This window comes from Mustela nivalis (genome assembly GCF_964662115.1).
Source record: "Mustela nivalis genome assembly, chromosome: 4".
NCBI classification, from domain to species: domain Eukaryota; kingdom Metazoa; phylum Chordata; class Mammalia; order Carnivora; family Mustelidae; genus Mustela; species Mustela nivalis.
The window spans coordinates 23,059,994-23,086,854 of NC_139023.1; the positions used below are offsets into that span (position 1 = coordinate 23,059,994).

The 26,861-nt window shown below is 41.3% G+C and overlaps 1 protein-coding gene across 4 annotated transcripts in view; it reads right to left on the reverse strand.

Annotated features, from left to right (window-relative positions):
* The window catches only part of CRACD (capping protein inhibiting regulator of actin dynamics), a 272,503-nt gene extending 255,659 nt beyond the window's left edge, over positions 1–16,844 (reverse strand). For 3 of the 4 annotated variants that reach the window (XM_082728636.1, XM_082728634.1, XM_082728633.1), the window contains exons 1-2: positions 16,461–16,672; positions 15,760–15,860 (exon numbers count right to left, since the gene is read on the reverse strand). The gene's annotated coding sequence lies outside the window, so the exon portion shown is untranslated. Of the gene's footprint in view, positions 1–15,759; positions 15,861–16,460; positions 16,673–16,827 lie in introns of those variants that run through there. The other variant, XM_082728635.1, reaches the window with a different exon arrangement.
* Positions 16,845–26,861: the final 10,017 nt, after the last annotated feature.

The window sequence follows — 26,861 nt, forward strand, 5'->3', positions numbered from 1 at the left end:
TATTCAATAAAGTACTGGGAATTCTAGCCAGAGCAATTAGGCAAGAAAAAAAAATTTTAAATGACCAAATTGGAAAGGAAGAAGTACAATTATCTCTGCTTACAGATGATATATATGGATCTTGTATGTTGAAAACCCCTAAGACTCCCTGCACACACACAAGAAAAGGTGTTCAAATACAGCAAAGTAGCAGGATACAAAGTCAACACACAAAAATCAGTTGTATTTCTACACATAAACAATAAACCATGTAAAAAGGAAATGATAAAAACAAATCCATTTACAATCACATCAAGAATTATAAAATACTTAGGAGGTGACTGGGTGGCTCAGTCGGTTAAGCATCTGCCTTTGGCTCAGGTCATGATCCCGGGGTCCTGGGATGGAGCCCCGCATCAGGTTCCCTGCTCAGTGGGGAGTATGGGAAGTCTACTTCTCCCTTTCTCCTTGCCCCTACGCCTGCTCATGCTCATGCTCTCTCTCTCTCTAAAAAAAAAAAAAAAAAAAAGAATATTTAGGAAATAACTTAACCAAAGAGATGAAAGACTTGTACAATTAAAACCACAGAAGATTAAAACTACAGAGATGGTGCCTGGCTGGCTCAGTCAGTAGACCACGTGACTCTTTATCTCGGAGTCATGAGTTCGAGCCCACGCTGAGCACAGACATTACTTAAAATAAACAAACAAATAAAACTACAAAGTATTACTTAAAGAAATTAAATAAGATATAAATAAATGGAAGTACATCACATATTCATGGGTTGGAAGACTTGATATTATTAAAATATCAATACTCTCCAAAGTAATTTACAGATTCAGTGCACTCCCCATTAAAATCCCAATGGCGTTTTTAGGCAGAAATTTAAAAACTCATCCTAAAATTCTCATGGATTTTCTGGGGGCCAGAATAATCAAAACCATCTTGAAAAAGAAGAACAAAACTGGAGGACTCACACTTCCTAATTTCTAAACTTACTATAGAGCTGCAGTAAGCAAAACAGTATAGTATTGGCATAAAGACAGACCTAGAAACTAATACAATAGAATAGAAAGCCCAGAAATAAACCCTGCATATATGGTCAAATGATTTTGGCAAGGGTGCTAAGACCATTCAATGGGGGGAAAACAGTCTTTTCAACAAATGGTGCTGGGAAAACTTAATATTCACATGCAAAAGAAAGAAACTGGGGGCGCCTGAGTGGCTCAGTGGGTTAAAGCCTCTGCCTTAGGTTCAGGTCATGATCTCAGGGTCCTGGGATCAAGCCCCACATCAGGCTCTCTGCTCAGCAGGGAGCCTGCATCCCCCCCCCCCACTCTCCGTCTGCCTCTCTGCCTACTTGTGATCTCTCTGTCAAGCAAATAAATAAAATCTTAAAAAAAAAAAAAAAAAAAAAAAAGGAAAGAAATTGGATCCTTAGTTAACACCATATACAAAAATTAACTCAAAATGGGTCAAGGACCAAAAGTTTTAGGATGTAAGACATAAAACAATAAAAGTCTTTTTTTTTTTTTTAAAGATTTTATTTATTTATTTGTCAGAGAGGGAGCGAGCGAGAGCAAGCATAGGCAGACAGAGTGGAAGGCAGAGTCAGAGGGAGAAGCAGGCTCCCTGCAGAGCAAGGAGCCGGATGTGGGACTCGATCCCAGGAGGCTGGGATCATGACCCGAGCCGAAGGCAGCTGCTTAACCAACTGAGCCACCCAGGCGTCCCAAAACAATAAAAGTCTTAAAAGAAAACACTGGACAAAAGCTTCACAACACTGAATTTGGCAACAATTTCAACACCAAAGGCACAGGTAACAAAAGAGAAAATAGACAAATTGGATTTCACAAAAATCCTCAAATTTTATACATCAAAAGACAATATTCATAGAATAAAAAAACAACCACAAAATGGAAGAAAATATTGTCAAAGCATATATGGGATAATGGAACAATACCTAGAATATACAGAGAAATTCTAAAACTCAACCACAAAAAAGCAAACAACCTAAATAAAAAACAGACAAAGGACTCAGACATTTCTCCAAAAAAGACAGAGGAATAGCCCATGAGCACATTAAAAGATGCTCAACATCACTAATCATTAGAAAAAAGGAAATCAAAACCACAATTAGAGATCACCTAATTAGGATGATTATTATCAAAAAACAAGCAAGCAAACAACAACAATAAAGCCAATCCCCAAAAGAAAAGTGTTGGCAAAGATGTGCAGAAATTGGAAACCTATGCACTGTTGGTAGAATGTAAAATGGTATAGCCACTGTAGAAAACAGTATGGTGGCCCCTCGAAAAATTAAGAATGGAATTACCGTATGACCCAACAATTCCACTTCTAGGTCTACACCCAAAAGAACTACAAACAGGGTCTTGAAGAGCTATTTATTTGTACACCCATGTATACAGCAGCATTATTTACAATAGCTAAAATATGGAGGCAACCCAAGCGTTGATTGACAGATGAATGGAGAAACAAAAGGTGATATATACATTCAATATAATCGTTATTCCCCTGCTTTTCAAAAGTTTCTGACGTGCCACTTCCCTTTAACAAAAGACTCATATTAGAACCTGTTTTTGCTAACTGAAAGAAAGCTGAAAAGGATTTTTGATTTTACCAAAAAAAGACAAAAAGTAAAAGCAGGACTCAGCATTTGTTTTGTAGAGACCCACGACAGAGGCAGCGCAGGGCCCAAGCTGCGAGTGTCACTGCCCAGCTCCTTCCCCAGGCACCACGCCCAGCATCTTGGCATCACACCAGAGCTCTGAACTGTGCCTGTGAGCATCGGAGCTTTATCGCGATTTACTGTGTGCTTCACTAGCAACAGGTGTTATAGGCATCCGTAAAACCCAAGAGGTTATTTTGGAGGTCTGAGAATGCTCAAAATATGTTTCATGGAAATTAATCATAACTGCCTCTTCATTTTACCATTTCAGCTTACAGAGGGCTTCATGAAAGCACTCTACTTTCGGACAGCAGGAGAAACCCTTATTACCTATTATAACAAGTAATACCGAGTGAGGATGTAAGAAAGCAGAACCCTTGTGCCATTGCTGGTGGGATTTTAAAATGGTATGGTCATTATAGAGAACCGTATGGCACCTCCTCAAAAAGTTAAACCATAGGATTCAAGCAATTGTACTCCTAGGTATATGCCCAGAAAAATAGAAAACCACAGCAATGTCCATAGCAGTATTATTCATAATCCAAATGTCTATCAACAGATGAATGAATTTTTTTTAAGATTTTATTTATTTATTTGACAGAGAGAAATCACAAGTAGATGGAGAGGCAGGCAGAGAGAGAGAGAGGGGGAAGCAGGCTCCCCACTGAGCAGAGAGCCCGATGCGGTACTCGATCCCAGGACCCTGAGATCATGACCCGAGCCAAAGGCAGCGGCCCAACCCACTGAGCCACCCAGGCGCCCCCAGATGAATGAATTTTTTAAGGTGTGCTATATATATACAACGTCATTTTATTCAGCCATAAAAAGGAATAAATGGGGGCACCTGGGTGGCTCAGTGGGTTAAGCCGCTGCTTTCCGCTCGGGTCATGATCCCAGGGTCCTGGGATCGAGCCCCGCATCGGGCTCTCTGCTCGGCCGGGAGCCTGCTTCCTTCTCTCTCTCTCTGCCTGCCTCTCTGCCTGCTTCTGAACTCTCTCTGTCAAATAAATAAATAAAATCTTTAAAAAAAAAAAAAAAAAAAGGAATAAATGTCTGATATATGCTATAACATGGGTGAAACTTTAAAATATTACACCAAGTACAGTAAATCAGCCACAAAAGGACAAATACTCTGTGCCTCCATGAATAATAAAATTTATTCATGGAGGCACAAATACTCTGTGCCTCCATGAATAAAATGCTCCATAGCATTTTGCCTGTGTAGGATAGGCAAAATCATGAGACAGAAGGTAGAATCCAGGTTACCAGAGGATGGGGGGAAGGGTAGGAATGAGAAGTCACTGTTTGATAGGCACAGAGTTTCTGTTTGGGATAATGAAACGTTCTGGAAGCGAACAGTGGAGATGGCTGTACGACATTTTAAGTGAACTTAATACCAACGAACTATATACTTAAACTGGTTGGAATGGAGGGACACCTCAATGGCTCAGTCAGTTAAGCATGTGACTCTTGATTTCAGCTCAGGCCGGTCATGATCTTGGGGCTGTGAGACTGCTCACCTGGTGTCAGATCTGCACTCAGCAGCGCATCTGCTTCTCTCCCTCTCCCTCTGCACCTCCCCCTGCTCTCAGAGCACACACTATTTCTCTTTCTCTAAAATGAATAAATAAATCTTTTTTTTAAAAGGTTAAAATGGTAAATTTTATGTTATATATATTTCGCTATAATAAATATGTTTTTAAACATTTGAGGAGAAAAAAACAAAAATATTGGAAATTCAAATACGATAATCACACACTAACGTGACCTGTTAGCACTACGTCCCAACAGAACTGCCTTTCCTCTCTTCCTTAGGGTTTTCCTTCCCTCTTAGCTCTATACCAAAGAGCTAAACATTCTGAGGAAGAGAGATGCATGAGGGAATTCTAATGAGAACTTCATTTTAATCAAAAGATAAATCGTATTACAGCAGGGACTGGCAGAATGAGGTAATCTAGAGCAGGGATGATAAACAACCAGCAGGCAGAACCGAAGACTCAGAAGGTACTTCTATCTTCAGTAAAAGGGAAAACGAAGAAAGAACAAAAATACATGTGCAAGCCCCAAGTTATAAATCATTCAGTTCTATAACAACTGCTTGTAACTATCTTAAAGGATAAGATGAGTTAAATAATTCAGGCAGGGCCAGTTTCCCTGGCTGTGAAGTACCGGGCAAAGACACAAAGCAACATAGCCTGCATTCCAGGCCAGCAGAGGCCGGGGGTCACACCTTACACCGTCTCTAAATGTACAGCCTCCCACCCTGGCTTCCTAACACTGCAGACCTCATTTGTGGGAAATCAATTTAAAACTCTTCACGGTCCTCAATAAACAGTAAGTCCAGATTACCCAACCTAATACCTCATGTAAAGAACAAGCCAGTTTCATGCATACTCCTCTGCTGATTCCTGCACAACTATCTCATATCTCCAAGAAAAAGGTTATGGGCCAAAGAAAAATGTTGGCATTCTTCAGCCTTTCACTTGATTTGACAAGGATCATCCCCACATCAAACTTGGAAGACGTCAAGATGGACCTAACTTACTAATGATTCTTTTAAAAAAAATCATAATGCCACTGTTATGATTATAACTGGCAGAAATGGTCTCCTAAGATGCATTCCAGCTCTAATTAAAACAGGGCTGTCCCAGAGCTCCCACTTAATTTTAATTTATATTAAAATAACTCAGAAGAGCTATTCAATATACTGAGCAGCCTCCTTAAATCTAGTTGGTTAAATGTTAGCATCTTCCCTTTCCATGAGCCGCAAGGTTTGAGATGGATAATGAGCGGAGGGAGCGAGGAGGCATCCAAATTACCAACACAAGTGGCATTTTTTCAGACTCCGAAGAAACTGTTTTCTAAAATGAGATTATGCTGTACTTAGTCAAGCTATTTAAAAGATGGGAGTGCTAAAAAGATCCTGCCCATCAATAACCATATTGGTGGAACTAATCGAAACTGTAAGAACAACATCTATCTGGAAGCTGATTTTAATCAATGCTGAAGAGATTGAACTCCCGCAGCTTTTCACTTAATTATACCTATGACTTGAAAGCCAGAAGAGATTCCAAATATTCCCAGGGCTCTTCAACTTCAAAGTACTCTGGGCTACGCCATCCAGAAACAGCGCCACGTTTCACTCCACTCAGCTTCACTTTAAAGCACTTGGGACATTATATTATATACTTACATGTTTACTATTTATTGTCCCTCTCCCACCAGAAAATCGCCACCATTGCAAAGGGCCCTGTGTGTCTGCTCTTGTATCCCAGCACCAACAACTCTTGGCATGGACCAAGCCCTTGGTAGCTACTGTATCTGTTTACTGACTGACTGGGTAATTCTTGCCCAGTACCCTTTGATTTTATACATGAGACTATCTGAGGCCCAGAGGAGTGAAGTGACTTGTGCAAGGTCACCAGGCTAATTAGAAGGAAAGCTGCCCTTAGAAGCAGGCCTCTTAAATCCCAGTCATCCTGCCAAAGTCAGTGCAATTATGCCACTTGCTGCTTTGGATTACTCTCCACTGCCTTAAAAAACAACAACAACAACAACAAAACTCAGCACTCCTTACCTTTTTCATAGCTCTCCAAATTTTGCCTGGCCCACTTTTCTAGTCCTGCCTCTGCCACTGCCTTCCACACCAGATGTTCTTACCACCTCGATATGCATGGCTTTCCAGCTTACTTTCCACGCCCCCTCTCCATCTGTCAAAATTCTCCCCATCCTTTAAGACCCAGCTCAAATATCACTTCCTCCATAAGCGACCTCCTTAACTTTCCTTATTTGATCCTTCTTCACCAGAATAATCACTTCTTCTTCTGAGTTCGCATAGCATTTTGATCTATCCTAGCACACTTTACAGTCGGCCTTGTGTTTCTGCCTCACTAGACTGTGAGTTCTTCATTTTTATATTCGCTAGCAACTCCACACTGCCTGATATAAATAGCTGGATCAGGGGGAAAAGGAGGAACTAAGGGGAGGTGTACTCGATATGATTCCCCATACAACAACAGCCTCCCAAGCATCCCAACTGGCTGCCCCAATGACAAAGGAAACAAACTTAGCTGTTGCTAAAAATGAGAGGTGACATTAAACATGACAGCACATGAAATCAGCTAGTGAAATGCAGAACATAAATTGTAATGCATTCGTTCTGCAACAATGTAAAAATGCTACATTCTTAAGTTGGACTCTAAGACAAGATTATTAGTATTTTTGCATTCAAGTGAATCTGCATTCCTCCAACCTTTGTTCTTCTTGTGCTTTACCCATGGTACCAGCACATGGTGTATACTCAATACATGTCTGCTGCCATAAGATAAAGTGTGTTTCCGATGACTCAGGCTGGATGGAAATGGATGGTCACCATACTTGAGAAAATTAATAAAAGGATACCCCATTTAAAATGAAGTCTTGAGACCAGTAGGGGGAGCTCACACACTCAACACTCCTGGTCTGGTCAATTTCAAACCCAAGGCAAAGGGCACCTTGCTGGTGGTACTACTTTTATAATCCCAGCAGCCCAGCCAAAGAAAGGCACTCACAGTTCTGGCAATTAGAAGCCCCTCCCAACTCGCCCTCGCCTCTATAACTACAAAGAGCAGTCCTCCCCTTTGTTCTCCACTCTTGTCTATGGTTCTGCCATAGATTCCATGTCCCAGATTGCAATTCTCTGCTATTCCAAAATAAAAATCTTCGGCTGATAAAACAACTGGCAGTTTTATTTTTAAGTTAACATACTTTTCATTAAGCTTCATACCACAAGGCGCTGTTACTTATTTTCGCCAACTCAAGGGTAACCTTTAAGAGATTGCTATCTTGTTTTGTTTCTCTATACCCATGATCAACCAGGTTTTTACAACAGACAAAAAGCACAAAAAATTGGTAATCAGGAAATATTATTATAAGCCAATCTTCTAGAAGTAATCATGTATCTTTTTTCAATCTTCACACCACCCCTACTTAGAAAGACAAATTCCTGGGGCATCTGGGTGGCTTAGTCCGATAAGTGGCTGCCTTCGGCTCAGGTCATGATCCCAGCATCCTGGGATCGAGCACCATGTCAGGCTTTCTGCTCACAGGGAGCCTGCTTCTCCCTCTCTCTCTCCCCCTATTTGTGTTCTCTCCCAAATAAATACATAAAATCTTTTTTAAAAATTTTAAAAAGGGGGCCCCTGGGTGGATCAGTGGGTTAAGTCTCTGCCTTGGGCTCAGGTCATGATCTCAGGGTCCTGGGATCCAGCCCAGCATGGGCTCTCTGCTCAACAGGGAGCCTGCTTCCCCCTCTCTCTCCTTGCCTCTCTGCCTCCCTGTGATCTCTGTCTGTCAAATAAATAAAATCTTAAAAAAAAATTTTTTTTTAAAGGTAAATTCCTGCACATTTCTAGCTAGTATGGATGATGAGATTAATTGAAGTGTCAGAGGCTGCCTGACAAAGTCATTGTTAACTAGTTGTCATTAGGTCACTGATAACAAACTGATAGTGTCTTAGAACTGTGTGGGCCAAAAAGAAAGACTAGATCTGAAGGTGCATAAAGTGAACATCTTTAAGATGTTCATTTGAGCTGTGCGTGCTTATTGAGAAAGCAAAAATCTCAACCAGAAATAATAAAGACAAAAGATCTGGTCCTGAGGTCTTCTCCCTTTATATTGTTGCCAATTCAAGACCGTAATGTTCACTAAACTGGCAGAAAACCCACATTCGGGGATCATGGCTTTGCCCCAGCCAGCTCTGGCTAGTTCTTCCTCAACTGGCACATGAGGAGCTTTCATCGTTAAGAGGATAACAGCTCATAGCTCTTTCTTCAGAACATAGGCTAAGTACGTAACGTCTCTTCACTTCAGCTCTTTTCCTTCCAAAAGGGATACAGCCTGAAAATCTTGCTGCTTTGTGTGCTCCAAGATGCATTCAAAACTATCTGACATCTTTGTAATAAGAAATACGTATTAAAGTACCTCTTTAATGAGCACCGACTTATTTATCCAAGTTACAGCTGTTAATGTCTGATAGCTTAATGTGTTCTTCTCAGAAGCAAATAAAGCTGTAAGACCTCCGACCTATATAGGAAGCTAAAACATAGTCCACACATCAACATTACAAACAAACTCTTCTTCCTACATATGAGCACACATGCTCGCGCGCGCACACACACACACACACACACACACACACACAAATTGGCATAACACCTAATATACAATAACTCAAGCACAGCTCTTGCAACTTAATGATAATTGCCATGCACTAAATGGTCCTCTAATGGTTCAAAGAGTTCCATCTTCCAGAGCACCTAACCTATTAGCAAGAAGAGATTACAGACAACAGAAAGAACTCAGCTCAGTTACTTAACCCTGAACCTTAGCCTTCTCATCTGTAAAATGAAGGGCTGGTTTAGAACAGTGCTGCCTGGTAGAATGCAAATCACAAACGTGAGCTACAAGCGCGGTTTTAAATTTTCTAGTAGGCACATTTAAAAAAGTAAAAAGAAACCAGTAAAATTAATTTTAGTAATGTTTTATTCAAACTAACATAGCTAAAATGTTATTTCAATGTATAGTCTCTTTTGAAATTATTAATAAGGTATTTTACATTCTTTTTCCATACCAAGTATTTGAAACCTACACCACACCCATTTGGACAAGCCACATTTCAAATATTCAACAGCCACACGGACCCTATGTGACAGCACAAATCTAGATGATCTTTGGTATTTCTCTCATTACTGGAAATAATTTCAATGAATGGAAGAAGAGGTGCGTACATCATGGAAGACTCAGAAAAACTGTAAGTGTTCCCTGTGAATTCAGTGAAGCTGGATCTGGAAACAACAGAGTAGGTGGTTTGATCTACTACTTCATACCTACCCTGTTCTCGCTACCATAGTCACCAACCTACAAACCTAAAGGGCGATTGAGAACATTCAAGATAGTGTACAACTGCTTAATGAATGAAATGCCTAGAAAATCCTGACTAGGAAAAAACAACAGTTAAAATGGGACTTCAACAGAAAAGACAAAGAAAAATAATTGATGACCATGTTATCTTCTACATATTAAGGTAATGCTATGAAACGCAATTTGCACATGCTTTGGGGATTGCTTCTCTAATTACTCAGCATCCACTGTTCTAGAAAGAGTCATGCTGCTCCTCTCACACTGTCTTATTTACTAGTCCCTTTGTGATCAATGATCTGCCTCCGCCAGATGGCTAGTCTGGGTTAAGAGTACAATATGAGATCAGAGAACAAAGCAAAGCTAACTGGCCTTCCCAAGAATTGAACCTGTGACCCTGACCTCATTAACTCTAGAAAACAGTTAACCCATCACAAACATGCCTGGGCAGCTGCATCACTAAGTGCCAAGAAAGTCCACTGTGTCTGTCACAACAACGCTCTGCTAGAGAAAAAGTCACTCTAAATTTATTAACAACTTTTCGAAGTGAAGAAAACCCTGCATGCATCATTTAAAGCAGACTGGAATTCGCCACAAGCTTCCTAAGAACATCAGCTGAGGCCCCCACCTAAGAGCACAAAGGGCTTTGTCAAGGGGGTTCAGCGTACTGATATTTCTTTTTCCAAAAACAGTGATCACAGGACCATGGTCTTTCCTTTCTATGTCTCCTCTGTGAGGAGACCATGGGTTAACAATTATAAACAAGAATTTCCACAGATTAGGGGCGCCTGGATGGCTCAGTCGTTAAGCATCTGCCTTCAGCTCAGGTCATGATCCCAGGGTCCTAGAATGGAACCCCACATTGGTCTCCCTGCTCAGCAGGAAGCCTGCTTCTCTCTCTCCCACTCCCCCCTGCTTGTGCTCCCTCTCCCACTGTGTCTCTCTCTGCCAAATAAATAAAATCTTAAAAAAAAAAAAAAATGTTCACAGATTATATATTGAATCGAGCTTATCTCGGATTTAAATAATAACCAAATTTCTCTATTGCATCCTCTCCCTACCTGTTCCCCTTTTTCCCTCTTAGTGCCAGCCAGTTCCTCACCCGGGAGCCAGTGGGCATCTGGGTGGATTGTTCTTACCCTCCCTGGTAAAAGCCCAACACCTTTTTAGTAAATTGTCCCTTCCTTTCTCGTTACTTGGAATAATTCCTCTGAGCAGCTGCTACCTGTTTTACATCTTAACAACCTGTCTCTAATGAGCTGTGTACTTACTTCTGATTTAAATATCTCCCAAAGTGTTTCAGGGATGCAGTTTCTGAATCTTTTCCTCAAACACTTAATATTTACTATAGTACAAGTTTTAGAAGCAAGTTTATTGAAATTTCCCCTTTTGAAAAATTCTGCAAACATCTGAAAGAGCTAGTCAAGATTTTAAAATCTGATGGAAAATATTCCTGCTTTTCCTTTTCACATTTCAAATAGAATCACCTTTTCACATGCAAACTTATTATAATATAAAAGCTATTACACATTATTGGGCTGTTGGGCTTCTTAAATGTTTCCGATAACGTGTTAAATATAAGACATTCAACATCTTTTAAAGGGTTTTACTCTGTATTTTTATTTCCACAGTTACTTAAGGATTTTTTTTTATTTCATGGACTAAGTTAAACATCTTGCGCTTCTCATGTATCTGTGGAAATCACACATATGTAAATCTAATACATGCATGTGGTTCTGTCTTAAAGCCACTAGCATAAACATCTAAATTGTGCTCTTATTGCTAAGAATTTTCACATTGAGAGTAACAGTACTATCATTTTATTGTACATCTAAAATTAATAACATTGTATGTCAATTATACTTCAATAAAGAAAAGAATAATAGTACAAAATGTAATGGTAACCAAGGTTAATATCAAATTACAACAACAATTCAGCAGCTGGAACGTTTCTTGATGCTCATGGAAACTATACCAATTCACTCAGGGTCAAGAGTTAGACAAAAGCAATAAGCTAATAAATTAGCGTAAGATATAAGCTTACTAAATTTGTACAGATTTCTTAAGTGGCAAAACAATTTTTTGAGGGCTAAAGGACGAAAGGCTAAGGACGAAATCTGATAGCCAACAATAAATAAAACAGTATATTCACTTTTATCTAATCTTAATAGAAAACAAAGACTGACGAACAGAAACACATGGATTTTCAAACCACATAAATAAACCATGAAACTGCTGTACTTTGTCTAATATATCATCATGATCTACACAAACTCTAATTCTAAAATTACCAAATTTGAAAAGACTTACCTTAATTCAACAAATAAACTGTTTAAACATACAGTTAAAAAGTTTAAAGCCCCCTGCAGAGACACCATAATGCAAAAACAGGAGGAATATTTCTATATCTTTAAGCACCTAGTAATCATCTCATTTGTAAGAGATACTCATACAAGTTGACAGCAATAGGCAAACTAGACACTTCAAGAGTCTGAATCTGTAAGATGTAAATGTGAAAAAAACAGTGAAATCTGCTTTTCCACTCTCATTTAGAAATCACCCCGCCTTTGGCTCAGGTCATGGTCTCAGGGTCCTGGGATGGAGCCCCGCATCAGGCCCTCTTGCTTGGCAGGGAGCCTGCTTCCCCATCTCTCTCTGCCTGCTTCTCTGCCTGCTTGTGATCTTTCTCTGTCAAATAAATATATACAGTCTTAAAAAAAAAAAAATCACCTATTTGTAAATTCCAAGTACTATTTATAGAACATATTCCCTTAAAACATGCTTTCTTTCTGACAATAGTTTTAAAAGAGGAAATTCCCAAAAATCAAAAAATTAAAGTTGAAATACTGCTAAAAATTGTAAGAAACACTTGCAAAGAACTGAAATATTTAAAAAAATAAATTATAGGGCAGTTAGTTGTGCTTCCTTACAAGTACTTTATAAAATAAATACTGCCCAGTGAGTTTGAGACAAATCAATATACTATAAAATACTCTTCGTGGCTCTTAAGTCTTCATTTTGTGCCTTAACAAAAGCTGGCATTCATTCGTAATGAAGTCTTTTTATAGTTACACAGCTATTTCATGTCTCTTTTGAAGACATATTAAACCTTTGGATGCTCAATAAAACTGACCAATTAATTGACTCTATCATAAAAACCTGAGAAGCTATTCCAAAATATTTACATCAAAGAACAGCCAAAGTCAAAATTAATTACCAGTGTACCCAATATCCTTTCTTACTTTACTAAGTTGAAAATGTGCTTCAAGTGGATCCTTTCAAAGGAAACTACAAAAGATGTACCACAAGGGCTAAATTCTTGATATTGCCATTCAAATTTACATAAAAAGAATGACAGATCTACAGCAACCACTGGGACAGAATACTGGGACAGGGTGAGACTACAGAGAACTCAGTGTAAATTCCTGCTTCATCTCTACTAACTTTATGACCCTGGGCAAGTTAATAAAACCTGAGTCTTAATCTCAATTATCAAATGGAAACACAGGGCCAAATTACAGGCTGTTGGGAGCCCTAAATTTGATAACATATATAAATAGACTGCTTAGTACAGTACCGAGATCATGATAAATGCTCAATAAATGACTGTAATTACTACAAAATATTTAAGAATCTATTTTCAGTGTAATTTAATATTCATTCCAAATGATGTAAATTATTAAAAGGAAAAATATAAAGATTCATTAAAGATTTTTCTTTCATTTAACCTGATCATCCCTTACATTAGTGCTTTTCAAACTTAAGGTCCTGCTCATTAATGGAATTTGAAATCATTTAGTGGTTCTTAACCAGCATTTTTAAATAAGGTAGAATAAAAATATAAGCATGCATTGCACGTAGGAAGTTGAAGCCCTGATCCATGAATTTCCTTTAAACCAAATGTAATGTATCTGTATAGTGGATGGCAATAGAAAATTCACCTCTTACTGTGCCAAAAAAAAAAAAAAAAAGGAAAAAGAAAGAAAAATTAAAAGCCACTGCTTTAAGGGTGCCTGGTAGCTTAATCAGTTTAACATCAGACTCAGTTTCGGCTGAGGCCACAATCCCGGGGTCATGAGATCGAACTGGACCCAGGGTTCCACGTTTGGCACAGAATCTGCTTGAGAGTCTTTCCCCCTCCTTCGCCTTCCCCCTCTGCTCCTCCCCCACCCCTCGCACACTCTCTCTCTAAAATAATTAATAAAATCTTCTTTTAAACAAATCAATAAAAGCCACTGCTTTACATTACAATAATGAGAATAAAAATAATTAGTCGCCACTGAATGCTTAGTTTGTGCCACATACACACTGTGCTATGCACACACATGATTTCATTTGCTCATTTCCCCCCCAAACCCTATAATAAAGTACTACTACTTCCACCATTTTACAGATGAGGAAACTGAGACTCGGAGATATTTAGTCACTTGCCAGAGATGCAGTGCTAGCAGCTTATTAATCCAGGGGTCAAATTCAGTCACCTGACTCTAGAATTCACACATTTAACCACTTCAGTTATTACTAGGTTGTAAAATATCAAGTTTTCCTTCTATACAAGTTATTCAAAAGTTAGACTTTTTCATGAAGCCTAATTTGAGAGTGATTTTCTGGAGTACAGTATTGCTTGAAAAAGGCAGTGTGATTCAGAGGTGAAAACACTAGGCATGAGATCCAGCTTCTGTCCCTGGCATTGCTGCTTCAGTGGCAAGGAGCTGGCAAGTCATTTAATCTCACCCTCTCTGGATTTCCTCACCTACAAAACAGGAATGATAGTATCTGGCCTGCCTTCCCATAGGCCACTGTGAGAAAGTATATTTACATGCAACAAATGAAATGCTTTAGCGTGCTACACAGTTATATGAGATGATCATTAATACCACCCAAGGAACCCATTTTTCATAGAAACATACATCAAAAATGACCAAAAAAGGAAGGTCACAAGGCTTTCATAAACTCTATGTGGAAACACTGTGCCCAATTTTGACACACAGTAGGCCTTCAGTAATGTTCATTAAACTAAAAGAAGCAAATGAATTCAATCTGTATGCATGTTTTATCAATTTGTTCTATTTTTCATTTCTTCATTCTTTGCATAGATATTTATTGAACACCTACTATAAGCCAAGTTAGAAATGCAGACTACAAAAAAAGACTATAAACTGTCCCTTGCCCTGGAGAATTTCATATTAATTTCAATTAATTTTTGTAAAATACTTCTTCAACTAGCAATAATTAAATTCATCCAGCATTTCTTATAGTGCATTATACTTTAGAAAAACCTACACAGCTTTTGTTTTCTGCACCAAACGCCTGGGTATGTCAAGTCAGTATGACTATTTTCTTGACTCCAAATTTACTGCTAAGTACTAAATCTTTAGAGTGAAAGTTTCTCAATGTCAGAAGTGACAGTAAAAATAAGGTTTTGAAGAAAATACATTTTAATCCTGGAAAGGGGCAATCTAGTAGCACGATTTCTTTCCCTTCACATTTCTGAGTTGAAATAATCTATAGTGCAACCATATCTACCCACAAAAGATGTATTTTTCAAAATGTTTCTTTTTAAAAACCTGCCTTTGAAATTTCTTTTCTTACAGGCAATTTTCTCTTGAATGTACTGAACTAGGATTCAGTTTTCTCACAGAATAAAGGAGGCAATAGTGAAGGTGTATTTCCTTTGTTGACATTTTAAAATTACTCGAAATTGATTCTTGTATTCATATTCCTGAGTCACATACAATACCAAATAATTGATAGCCATTTTCTGTATAATTCAACAACTAAGATAGGTGATTTTTACACGTGAACACCCATTTACGACATTCTAATGAACTGAAATTTGCTACAAGATATTTACTAAGAATCATTTACTAAAACTGCCTTATCCTTTGTATTCTAACCACTCCCTCTCCATCACCACCACCCCCAACACTCTCACACTCCCTCACCTACACCAGATCAGTTTCCGGGCCATTATTCGTAAAACCGTATTAAAATTTCACAACACATGGTCGCAGTTACTAGATCCGCACCCCCCCCCCCGCCCCAACTACTGAGTCAATGTGTCTTTATGTGTACATTCTTTCTTAAAATCCAGAATTCAGAAAATATTACGACGCCTCTTTTCTGAGAACAACAAACATCAAATGAGAACGTCTGCCCTTCTGTTTACTGATAACCGTGAATAAAAGCCATACCCCACCTACCGTATCCGTAGGGTTAGGAGGTCCAATCTCACCACTACAGACCTCTGCAAGAAATGACGGTCACAGGACCAGGAAAACCATCGCAAGAACGCCTGGGAGAAGATAAGGAAAACACATTTTACACCACTGGCAGCGTGCAGTCCCCCGGCTCCAGCCCTTGGTAAACAGGGAGAACCTTTGTCTTGCCTCAGCCATCAGACTGGTGGCTCATCAGAATTGGGGCAACAAGAGTTTTGTGCGAAATGGCTTGGCAGAGGTTAAACAAAGCAATGCAGCTCCGGCGTGGGGAGAGGGCTGAGCGCGGTCAGCGTCTGAGATCCCAGACGGCGAGGTCTCGCTCTGCCCCCGCCGCAGCAGGGACGCGACCCCGGGACCCCGGGACAGGATGCCGCCGCGCGGGTAGGAGAAAGGGAATTGGAAGGTCCCACGCTCTCGGCAAGTTCCCGGGGCGCAGCCGGTCCGCAGGTTCCCTCGCGTGAGACCCAAAGCGGCGCACACCCAGCGCCCGTTCCTCGCGGGGACACCGCCCCAAAGTCCCCCGGTCCCCCCGAGCCCACGCCCCCCGGGCCAGTGCAAGGTCGGGACTCCCGGGGCGTCACGGGGGCGCAGCCCGGGGGTTCGCGCGTGCAAGGGAGAAGCCCGCCGGCTGCCCCCATTGTCTGGGTCCGACCGCGGGCCGACAGGGCGCTCACCTGAGTCCCCGCGTGGCGCCGCGGCTGGCAGAGCGACTGGACGGCGACCGGCGGTCCCGCGCGGGCGGCGGACGCGAGTAAGCCGGCGGCTGCCCGGCAGCACCGGCAGGCTCCGCAGCGGCACCAGCAGCGCACCCGCCCCTCAGGCGGCCGCGGCCTCCATTGCTCTCCCCGCCGCCGCCACCGCGCGGCACTGCGCGCCCGGCCCCGCGCGCCGTGGTCACGTGTTCCGCCGGCGCCTCGGGCGCTCGGACCCGCGCCGCCGCCCCGCCCGGCTTCGCCCCGGACCGCCTGCCGCCGCCGCCGGCCCGGGGCGCCCGATTCCTCGCGTCCGCCCGGAAGGGCGCGCCTCCGACAGCCCCGCTACCTGGAGGTGCCCAGGCACCGCAGCCGGCCGAGCGAAGGGCGTGGGGTTGACGCGAGCCTTCCGGAGCTGCAGGGGATGGCTCGAGGGACCACCCAACGCCCGGGGTCTGAGGCTGCTGGGGTGGGCTCGCAGGAAGGCTCGCGTGGGGTCGGAACCCGGGAGCATCCGTCATCACCGGCGGCAGGCAAAGCCGCCCGCTGGTACCTGGGCGAGCCAGACACTAACGGGAGAGCCACCTGGTCCCCAGAGGGAGCTTCCCCCCGCAGAACCCCCGCAGGGCGAGAGAGCCTTGGGACTCCTGGGTGTCAAGCTAGTTGAGAGATGCCCCGCAGAAACAGGCTCCAAGTCGCTTGGCTGAGCCTCTGTACATCAGAACAGGGTGACATGGACTTCGGACACTATGGTCCCGAGCCACGATGAAATTAAAAATTGAGTTTGATATTTTAAAGAAAATGTTTTAACTTTTCATTTTGTGGCCTAGCTGGAAAAACTGAGACTTGTCCTCCATACTTCTTGCTTTGACTGTTTAACTGGAACTCGGAAATCAGTTCTAGAAACTAGTGATCTTTTCCTTCACCGTGCATGCAGAGATGCTTTATTTATTTAGATTTTTATTTATTTATTTAACAGAGAGAGAGAGAGAGAGAGATCACAAATAGGCAGAGGCAGGCAGAGAGAGGAGGAAGCAGGCTCCCTGCTGAGCAGAGAGCTTGATGCGGGGATCCATCCCAAGACCCTGAGATCATGACCCCAGCCAAAGGCACAGGCTTAACCCACTGAGCCACCTAGGCACCCCCAAAGATGCTAAAAGTAATTCAGTATAGTTATTAGTCAGGAAATTGGGAACAAAGTAAATAAATCCTCTGTGACAAAAGATAGGTGGGGCTCCTGCTCAACAGGGAACTTGCTTTTTTTTTTTCTCTCCCTCTGCCCTTCTCCCCTGCTAGGTGCTCTCTTTTTCTCTCTAATAAATAAATAAAATCTTTTAAAAAAGATGACAGGTAACCCTCAGAGATACTCAGTATTGAGCCAGATACCCCAATGCCAAAAACAGAACTAATAGTTGGAATGCAAGTGCATGACTTCGAAGAATAAACTTTGATACTATGAGAACGTAGTGCATGATGCTTTATCCAACTGGGTGGTTTTTTTTTAATAAATATTTTAATTATCCGGAATAAAATATGGTTGTGTATTTTTGTAAATATAGGAAAAATTCAGTTGTCCAGTGCTTGCATATTTTAACAGATGTCTGCTTTATTCCAAATAAACACAATGAAGAATTTTGCAAGGGGCTAAGCAAGTTCCTTCTGATTTAGAGAATCGCTATATTGTACACCTGAAACTAACACTGTATGTTAACTATACTGGAATGAAAAAAAAAAATCTTTCTAATTTGATCCAGTAGCGCTAGGAGTTCTCAGAGCCAAAAATTAAATCTGTGTAGCACATATAACTGAGATCTTTTTCTTGACATATTTAGTCTTGCCAACTACATGAAAACATACTCTATAAAAATTCAAATTTACATTAAAGAAGTGTAGATCTACTATCTTTTCAAATTGCAGAGCAAGATACCCTGAATTATACAGCCTTCAAATATTGAAAGAGTTCTAGGGAATTTAATGCTCATAATAGAACTTTCTAGTTGGACTTTGTGTCTCATGGGCCTCAGAAATCAGAAGCTATAAGCACCACTTTTGACAGGTGCTGTTTTTTCCCTCACTTTTCAAACACATTCCTGTGGGGCTATAATAATAGTGTGACACAGTGAACCAGGTATCAGCCCATTATTCTACTTTTGAAATAGCTGCCTTTCAGGGCGCCTGGTGACTCAGTTGGTTAAGTGTCAGTCTTTGGCTCAGGTCATGATCTCAGTGTCCTGGGATGAAGTCTGTCATGGGGCTCCCTGCTTGGTGGGGAACCTGCTTCTCCCACTTCCACTCTCCCTGCTTATTCTCTCTCTCTGTGTCAAATAAAGAAAGAAAGAAAAATTTTTTAAAATAGCTACCTTTAGGGGCGCCTGGGTGGCTCAGTGGGTTAAAGACTGCCTTTGGCTCAGGTCTTGATCCCAGGGTCCTAGGGCCCCGAGTCCGGTTCTCTGCTCAGCAGGGAGCCTGCTTCCTCCTCTCTCTGCCTGCCTCTCTGCCTACTTGTGATCTCTGTCAGATAAATAAATAAAATCTTAAAAAATAAATAGCTACCTTTCAGTTGAGACTTAGATTTTCAGAGACCATAATATAATACAAAAGATGCAGAAATGAGGAATTTTTAAAATATTTAACCACTGAACTGCTGTATTGGGGGTGTGGAAAGGGTGTGAGAAAGAGATTATATGGTTAAATCAGTAGTTCTCAATCCTGAGTAATTTTGCCTTCTAGGAGGCATTTGGCAGTGTCTGGAGACGTTTTTGGTTGCCACAGCTGATTAGCAGGTGCCGCTACTGGCATCTAGTGGGTAGAGGCCAGAGATGCTGCTAACCATCCTGCAACGCACGGAACAGTCCCCACAACCAAGAATTATCTAGTCCAGAATGTCAATATTGCCAAGGTTAAGAGCCCCTCAGTTAGATCATGGACTTCCAAAGCCTCTTGATTCTGTTCTCCAGCACATCTGCTTGTCAATCCTTTCCCTGTATACTAACATCAAATTTTCTTAGTGCTCAGTAAAGGAGTACAATAAAATCTTTCACTGGGTGGAGAGACTAATGAACTGAATTACAAAAAATAATTGTGCAAACGTAAGTCATATGGATAATAAATAAAGACAAAAGATAGGGAAAGGGGTGCCTGGGTGGCTCAGTGGGTTAAAGCCTCTGCCTTCAGCACGGGTCATGGTCCTGGGTTGCTGGGATCGAGCCCCTCGTCGGGCTCTCTGCTCAGCGGGGAGCCTGCTTCTACCTCTCTCTCTGCCTGCCTCTCTGCCCACTTGTGATCTCTGTCTGTCAAATAAATAAATAAAATCTTAAAAAAAAAAAAAAAGATAGGGGAAAAACTGGGGCACCTGGGTGCCTCAGTGGGTTAAAGCCTCTGCCTTCGGCTCGGGTCATAATCTCAGAGTCCTAGGATCAAGCCCTGCATCGGGCTCCCAGCTCAGTGGGGAGCCTGCTTCTCCCTCTCCCTCTCTCTCTCTGTCAAATAAATAAAAAAAATTTTTTTAAAGGTAGGGAAAAGCTAAAGTAGTAGAAATATTGTGGTGTAGGAGGATCTTAATTGTCCCTTGCCACTTTTTCAGAGCCCTCTTGTGTTTGTCCAACAGCCTTGATCTCCAAAGTGAGAAAATTGACATGTATCACCATTTTGAAAGTTTCTGTGAATCAGGCATAAGGTTACTAATTACCTCTGACCACTCCCGGGGATGAGCTGTTGTAAATATTCAGAATTTATTGCGAGTGAGGGGGGCTTGTTTAAATGGCTCAGAGGGCAGGATGAGAAATCAGAATGCTTATCCTATCCATTGTCCTGACTTCCTGTCTCTGTGCATGGATCTGTCATTCAACATCAGACACTTCATCAAATCTGTAAAATGGGGGTAACTGTTGTATCTCAAATACCTAACACCTAAATTACAAAGTTATGATGCTATCTAAAAATAAAGTAATAGGAGGGTGTATTAGGCAAATATTAATAAAAAAAGAAAAAAAATCATATGGTACATCTGGATACCCAGATGCAGAAGAATGAAGGTGGACAACTATCTCACACTACTTGTAAAAATTAATTCAAAATGGACCATAGACCTAAAGGTAAGAGCTAAAACTATACAACTTTTAGGAGAAAACATAAGAGTAAATTTTTACATCCCAGAGTCAGACCATGGTTTCTTAGGTGACACCCAAAAGCACAAGCAATGAAAGAAAAAAATAAATAAATTTAAACTACATCAAAATTAAAAATGTGCTACAAACGATACCAAGAGAATAAAAATATATTTGAAAATCATGTGTCTGATAAAGGAACTTATATACAGAACATATAAAGAATTTATCCAACTCAAGAATTTAAAGGCAAACAGCCAGGGCTGCCCAGGTGTCTCAGTCGGTTAAGCATTTGCCTTCAGCTCGGGTCGTGATCCTGGGGTCCTGGGATGGAGCCATGTTTTGGGCTCCCTGCGCAGCGGGAAGCCTGCTTCTCCCTCTCCTGCTCCCCTTGTTAGTGTTCCCTCTCTTGCCGTCTCTTTCTCTGCCAAGTAAATAAATAAAATCTAAAAAAAAAAAAAAAAGAGAGAGAGAGAGAGAAATGAAAACAGCCAAACAAAACATGCACATGAATGTTTATGGCCAAAAAATTGAAACAATCCATATGTCTATCAACTGATGAATAGATCGAACAAAATATGCTATTAACCATACAATGGAATATTATTTGGCGATTAAAAGAAATGAAATACTGATACATGATGCTGCATGGATGAACCTTGAAAACCTTATCCTAAGTAAAAGCCAGACATAAAAGACCACGTATTATATGATTCCATTTATACTAAATTAAGCTGTATGACAGGTTAATCTATAGAGACAGTAATGAACTCATGGTTGGAGAAGGAAAGTTGGTGGAAAATGGTAACTCGGTATGAGGTTTCTTTGAGGGTTGATGAAATGTTCTAAAATTGATGTAATGGCTGCACAGCTCTGTGAATATAATAAAAATCATTGAATCATATAGTTTGGGTGGCTCAATCAGTTAGGTGTCTGCCTTTGGCTCAGGTCATGATCTCAGGGTCCTGGGATCAAGTCCCACTTTAGTTTCCGTGCTCAGTGGGGAGCCTGATTCCCCCTCTACCCCTCCACCCTGCTCTTGCTCTCTCTCTCTCTCTTGCGCGCTGTATCTCAAATAAATAAAATCTTTAAAATAAAAAATAATAAAAATAAAGTATCAAGAGATGTGTACCCAACAAACAGAAAATATGCGTTCTGAACAAAACTATTGGGAATAGTCCCAAAAACTGATCAAGTTGGAGGCCAAAAAAACCCAAAACTCAATAAATTTCAAAAACAAGATCCATGCAGCTCACATTCATTGATCAAAATACTATTGAATTTAAAATTTGTAACTACTATGTGAAAATTTTAAGGCTTCTTTTTAAATAACTCTTGCATTAAAAATAGGGTGACCATAGGGGGAACCTGGGTGGTGCAGTTGTTTAGGTGTCCAACTGTTGGCTTCAACTCAGGTCCTGATCTCAGGGTTACAAGGTTAAGCCCCCCACTGGGCTCTGCACTCAGCATAGAGTCTGCTTGAGATTTTCTCCCCCTTTCTTCTGCCTCTCCTGCTCATGCTCTCTCTCTCAAATAAATAAATCAATCTTTAAAAAAATACGATGAGGGGTGCCTGGGTGGCTCAGTGGATTAAGCCTTTGCCTTCAGCTCAGGTCATGATCTCAGGGTCCTGGGATTGAGACCCACATCAGGCTCTCTGCTCAGCAGGAAGCCTGCTTCCCCCTCCCTCTCTGCCTACTTGTGATCTCTCTCTCTCTGTCAAATAAATAAAATCTTTAAAAAAAATACGATGACCATATTTTCCTTCTTCACCCAGAACAGTCCTGACTTTTACCTATTGTCCTGACATAATATATATATATTTCATTGCAAAAGTGTCCCAATTTGGATGATATACTATGTAGTGACCCCAGTTAAGAAATAATTCAGAGGGGCGCCTGGGTGGCTCAGTGGGTTAAAGCCTCTGCCTTCGGCTCAGGTCATGATCCCAGGGTCCTGGGATCGAGCTCCACATTGGGCTCTCTGCTCAGCAGGGAGCCTGCTTCCTCCTCTTTCTCTCTGCCTGCCTCTCTGCCTACTTGTGATCTCTGTCAAATACATAAAATCTTTAAAAAAAAAAAAAAGAAATAATTCAGAACTGAAATTGGAATCTATTTCGAAAATAATGACAAATAAAGACTAAAAACCCTGTGGGGGTACAGCTTGAAGTTCTCAAAGGAAATGTCATAGCTTTCAATGAATACATTAGAAAATAAGAAAGAAAAAAAGGAACTAAGTATATAATGCAAGAATGAAAACAAAAACAAAAACAAAGCAGAAATACGGAAGAAATGAAAAGAGAAGTCAATGAAACAGAAAACAAATCAAGCAGTAGATTTGATCAACAAAATAAAAAGTTGATTCTTAGGGAAAAAACTGGGCAATCTCTGGCCAATCAGTGAAGACACACACACACACACACACACACACACACTTCACAAGAAAAGAGAAATTACGAAGGTATGGACTTTTAAAAAATCTAGATGAAACAGATTTTCCAGAAAAACTGAGTTACCAAAACTGACTTAATAAGGGGGAAGATGTGAACCATGAGAGACTATGGACTCTGAAAAATAATCTGTGGGGTTTGAAGGGGCGGGGGGGTGGGAGGTTGGGGTACCAGGTGGTGGGTATTATGGAGGGCATGGATTGCATGGAGCACTGGGTGTGGTGCAAAAATAATGAATACTGTTTTTCTGAAAATAAATAAATCAATTAAAAAGAAAAGAAGAAGGGGGAAGATATCTGAATAGATCAATATTTGTTGAAAAAACGGAAAAGGTGGTCAAACATTTTCCTCAAAAAAAGATGCCTACCCAGGTGATTTCATGGGTCAGCTCTAACAAACTTTCAAGGAGCCAGCGATTCCCAGGTAATGCAAAGAATTCCAGAGCATGGGAAAAGAGACATTTCATAGCTCATTCTAGAAAGTCAACATAACCATGACATCAAAGCTACACAATGTTGCTTTCACACAAAAGATGACTATGGGTCAGTGCCACTTACAAGCAGATTTTCAAAAATCTGAATAAATACTAGAAAATTAAAAATGCATTAATCAGAGTGCATATTGTACACTTAAAATTTGTTAATATGGTAAATTTTATGTATATTTTATGACAATAAAAGAGATGAATATTATAAAAGTGTCGGGAGATAATTTTCCACAGAATTCTCATTCTACCTCTGCCTCAGAGGCCCTGGCAGTTTTTGTTCCAGATTATCTTTTAGGGATGTTTGTTTAGCTTTGGAAACTAGAGATAGTGTCACTCCAGACCAGGGGGCCAGTTTTGTTTGCTGTCCAGTATAAAAAAGTTAGTGTCGGGGCGCCTGGGTGGCTTAGTGGGTTAAAGACTGCCTTTGGCTCAGGTCGTGATCCCAGAGTTCTGGGATAGAGACCTAGCAGAGAGCTAGGCGGAGAGTCTTTTTCCCCCCTCTCTCTCCACCTGCCTCTCTGCCTACTTGTGATCTGTCAAATAAATAAAATCTTTTAAAAAAAAGATCATCAGGCGATGATGATTGGACAGGGCGATGGTTGGACAGGTTTGCCTGAAGCCTCCTCTAGAAGATAGAAGTTTCCTAAATTCTCATTCCTCTGCTGCCATATAAATCCACTCTATGTGCAGCATCCATCTAGGTCTACCGGTGTGGTCCCTGTGGGATTTGGGGACACGAGGAATTGCAGTAAAACACTAGCTGCCTGCTGCGTGTGTGGTAATAAAGAGCTTTGTCTCTGACCCAGAAGTCTCGTGTCTTCTGCCGGCACTCATGAACCTGTGACAGGCTAACCTGCCAGGTTGTGAACAGGACAAGAATCTCAGACCATTCACAGTTCTTCACAGTTTGGGCAAAAAGGATAGGACGTTGACAGGATGTGGCTACCTGGAAGAGAAAGGATGAGGTAAGGGAATATGAGGAGATGACACAGAACCTGGTAGTGACTATTCTCACCCAACGTCCCCAGCAGTCCTACAGTATTTAATTCAGTCCTGTACATGAATATTTAGAGTCTGAGCAATGAGAGGTGGGTTTGAAACAAGCTCACTGAATGGCGTTCTCCTCCTCAGGTGGGCGACGAGACATCATCATAACACTGGAGCGGCAGAGCCCTGGGGCCCTAGTTAGAAGGCAATATGACTTTGGCTGCTAGGTCGAGAGAGCTCCAAAGCTGAAATAAATGATGTCAGCAGGAAGGATCCAGAACTTTGGTTTTGTTTGGTTGAGCCTGAGCCACCATCAGCTCCTTGCCTTTGCCTGATGAAGAGAGCTGTTCTCCGTGACATCTGATCGCTCCCTCCTCTGTCCTGACCTCAGGGAAGCCCTGCTACCTTAAGGAACCAAATGACTGGGTCAAGGTCTCCCTGTTCCCATGGAAGACTGAAGACCATACACACTCTGTACAAACATACTGAGACATTTCATGGAGGGGAGGGACTCAAATTTCTAAGCTTCCTTGGATATAGGCATCCTAGTCACGCTCCTACCTGGTCCAAAGGATTCTTAGGTTTAACAGATGGGATTTGGACAGGGTTCTGAATGGGAAAGAAAAGCTAACATGACTTCTTAGTGAGACTTTTTGGTATAATTCAATGCACTGTTGTTACCTGCCCATCTGAATGAATAGTAGGGATTGAGGTGTTAAATACTCACATTCCCATCCCGTAAGTGTCAGAGAGGCTTATCCCAGTCACGGAAGAGCAGAAAGTGGAGATATGCTTGTGGGACAAACTTGTTGCCATTTGTCGCTAGCAGACAAGCCAGGATTTAGCCTGGGTGACTCTACCCTCTTGATTTCACAGTTTTCCACCCGAAGAGGATATCCTGTTGCTTGGCAAGTCAGAAGCCTTCATTTCAAGGCCTCTGACTCTCACACTTACACCAGCAGGGGTGGCTGATACCCCCCTACAAAATTCAGAGGCCTACCTAACCAAGTGGGCAGATTCCCAATGCTCAATTCCTCTGGCCCCTCAGGAAAAAGGGCTGTATCTCCAGCCATGCCTAGCCAGAAAGGAAGTTGAGCATCTTGTGGGACTTTTTGGGAACAGGCATTCTATTTGGTCCTTTATATCCGCTAATCCACAAATCAGCATTCTTTGAGCGGGGCCCAGCCAATAGCCATGAATGCTCTCTTTGTCCCCTACAAAGAGCCTACATTGCAGCCTGGCCAAAAAAAAAAAAAAAATCATATGGTCTGCCTGAATCAAGAAACTGCAGTGTCTGGCAACCCAACCTGCTTCTGTATCTGTCATCCCTGTCCATGGGCTATGAGAACAGAAAAATTCACGTGGGTGTGGCTGTTCTTCTACCATCTTGTTATGCTTAAGGCCAAACATGGACTCTGCCTTGTCTATGTACAAACACACAGACCAGCACAATCTTTTTTCTTTCTTTCTTTAGTACAGTCTTTTCAAAATCTGACTGATGCAAATCCATAGGCTTCTCCCGACTGCTGACCAGACTTGGTTTATGCCATGTAGGCCTATCAAGGCTCCAACTTCTCAGTGACATGGCCCATATTTCCTAACTAAACCAATGTAATGTTGATCCAAATCAAGTTTCAAAATAAACCCCAACTAGAGTGACCTGTGACTCTTAAGGTTATCTGTAAGTGGGGGAGAGATAACCTCTCTCTCTGTTGTAGTTGAGGCTCATCTATTTTTTGCCTCATCTATTGCCCCATTGACAATGATACCGGAGATTAGCAGATATTTATATTTTACTGTTTCTCAGTTTCTTTTTTTGCTTTTTAAAATATTTTATTTATTTATGTGACAGAGAGATTATGAGTAGGCAGAGAGGCAGGCAGAAAGAGAGGAGGAAGGCTCCCTGCGAAGCAGAGAGCCAGATGCGGGGCTCCATCCCAGGACCCTGAGATCATGACCTGAGCAGTAGGCAGAGGCTTTAACCCACTGAGCCACCCAGGCACCCCTGTTTCTCAATTTATTACATATTGTTTGAGTTCTGTTCTATATTATTTCTTGTACCAAATTTCAGCACTTTTTATTTTCATGGATTTTATGTATTTCACACATTAGCATATAGCCATTCTTCATACTTTCATATTCTTGAACCTGACATATCTGTAATTATTTTCCTATTTTCATTCTCAATTTTGTATATTTTATATCAAGATAAGTCTCATTTCAAATAAAGTTTATTAATCAGTCCTTTTATAGACCCAACTTTTGGCTTGTTCATCTCAACTTTTGTGGTTGATGTTATTGTTCTCTAACATTTTTTCTGTTCTTCGTTATTTATTAATTTGAGGAGGGAGAGA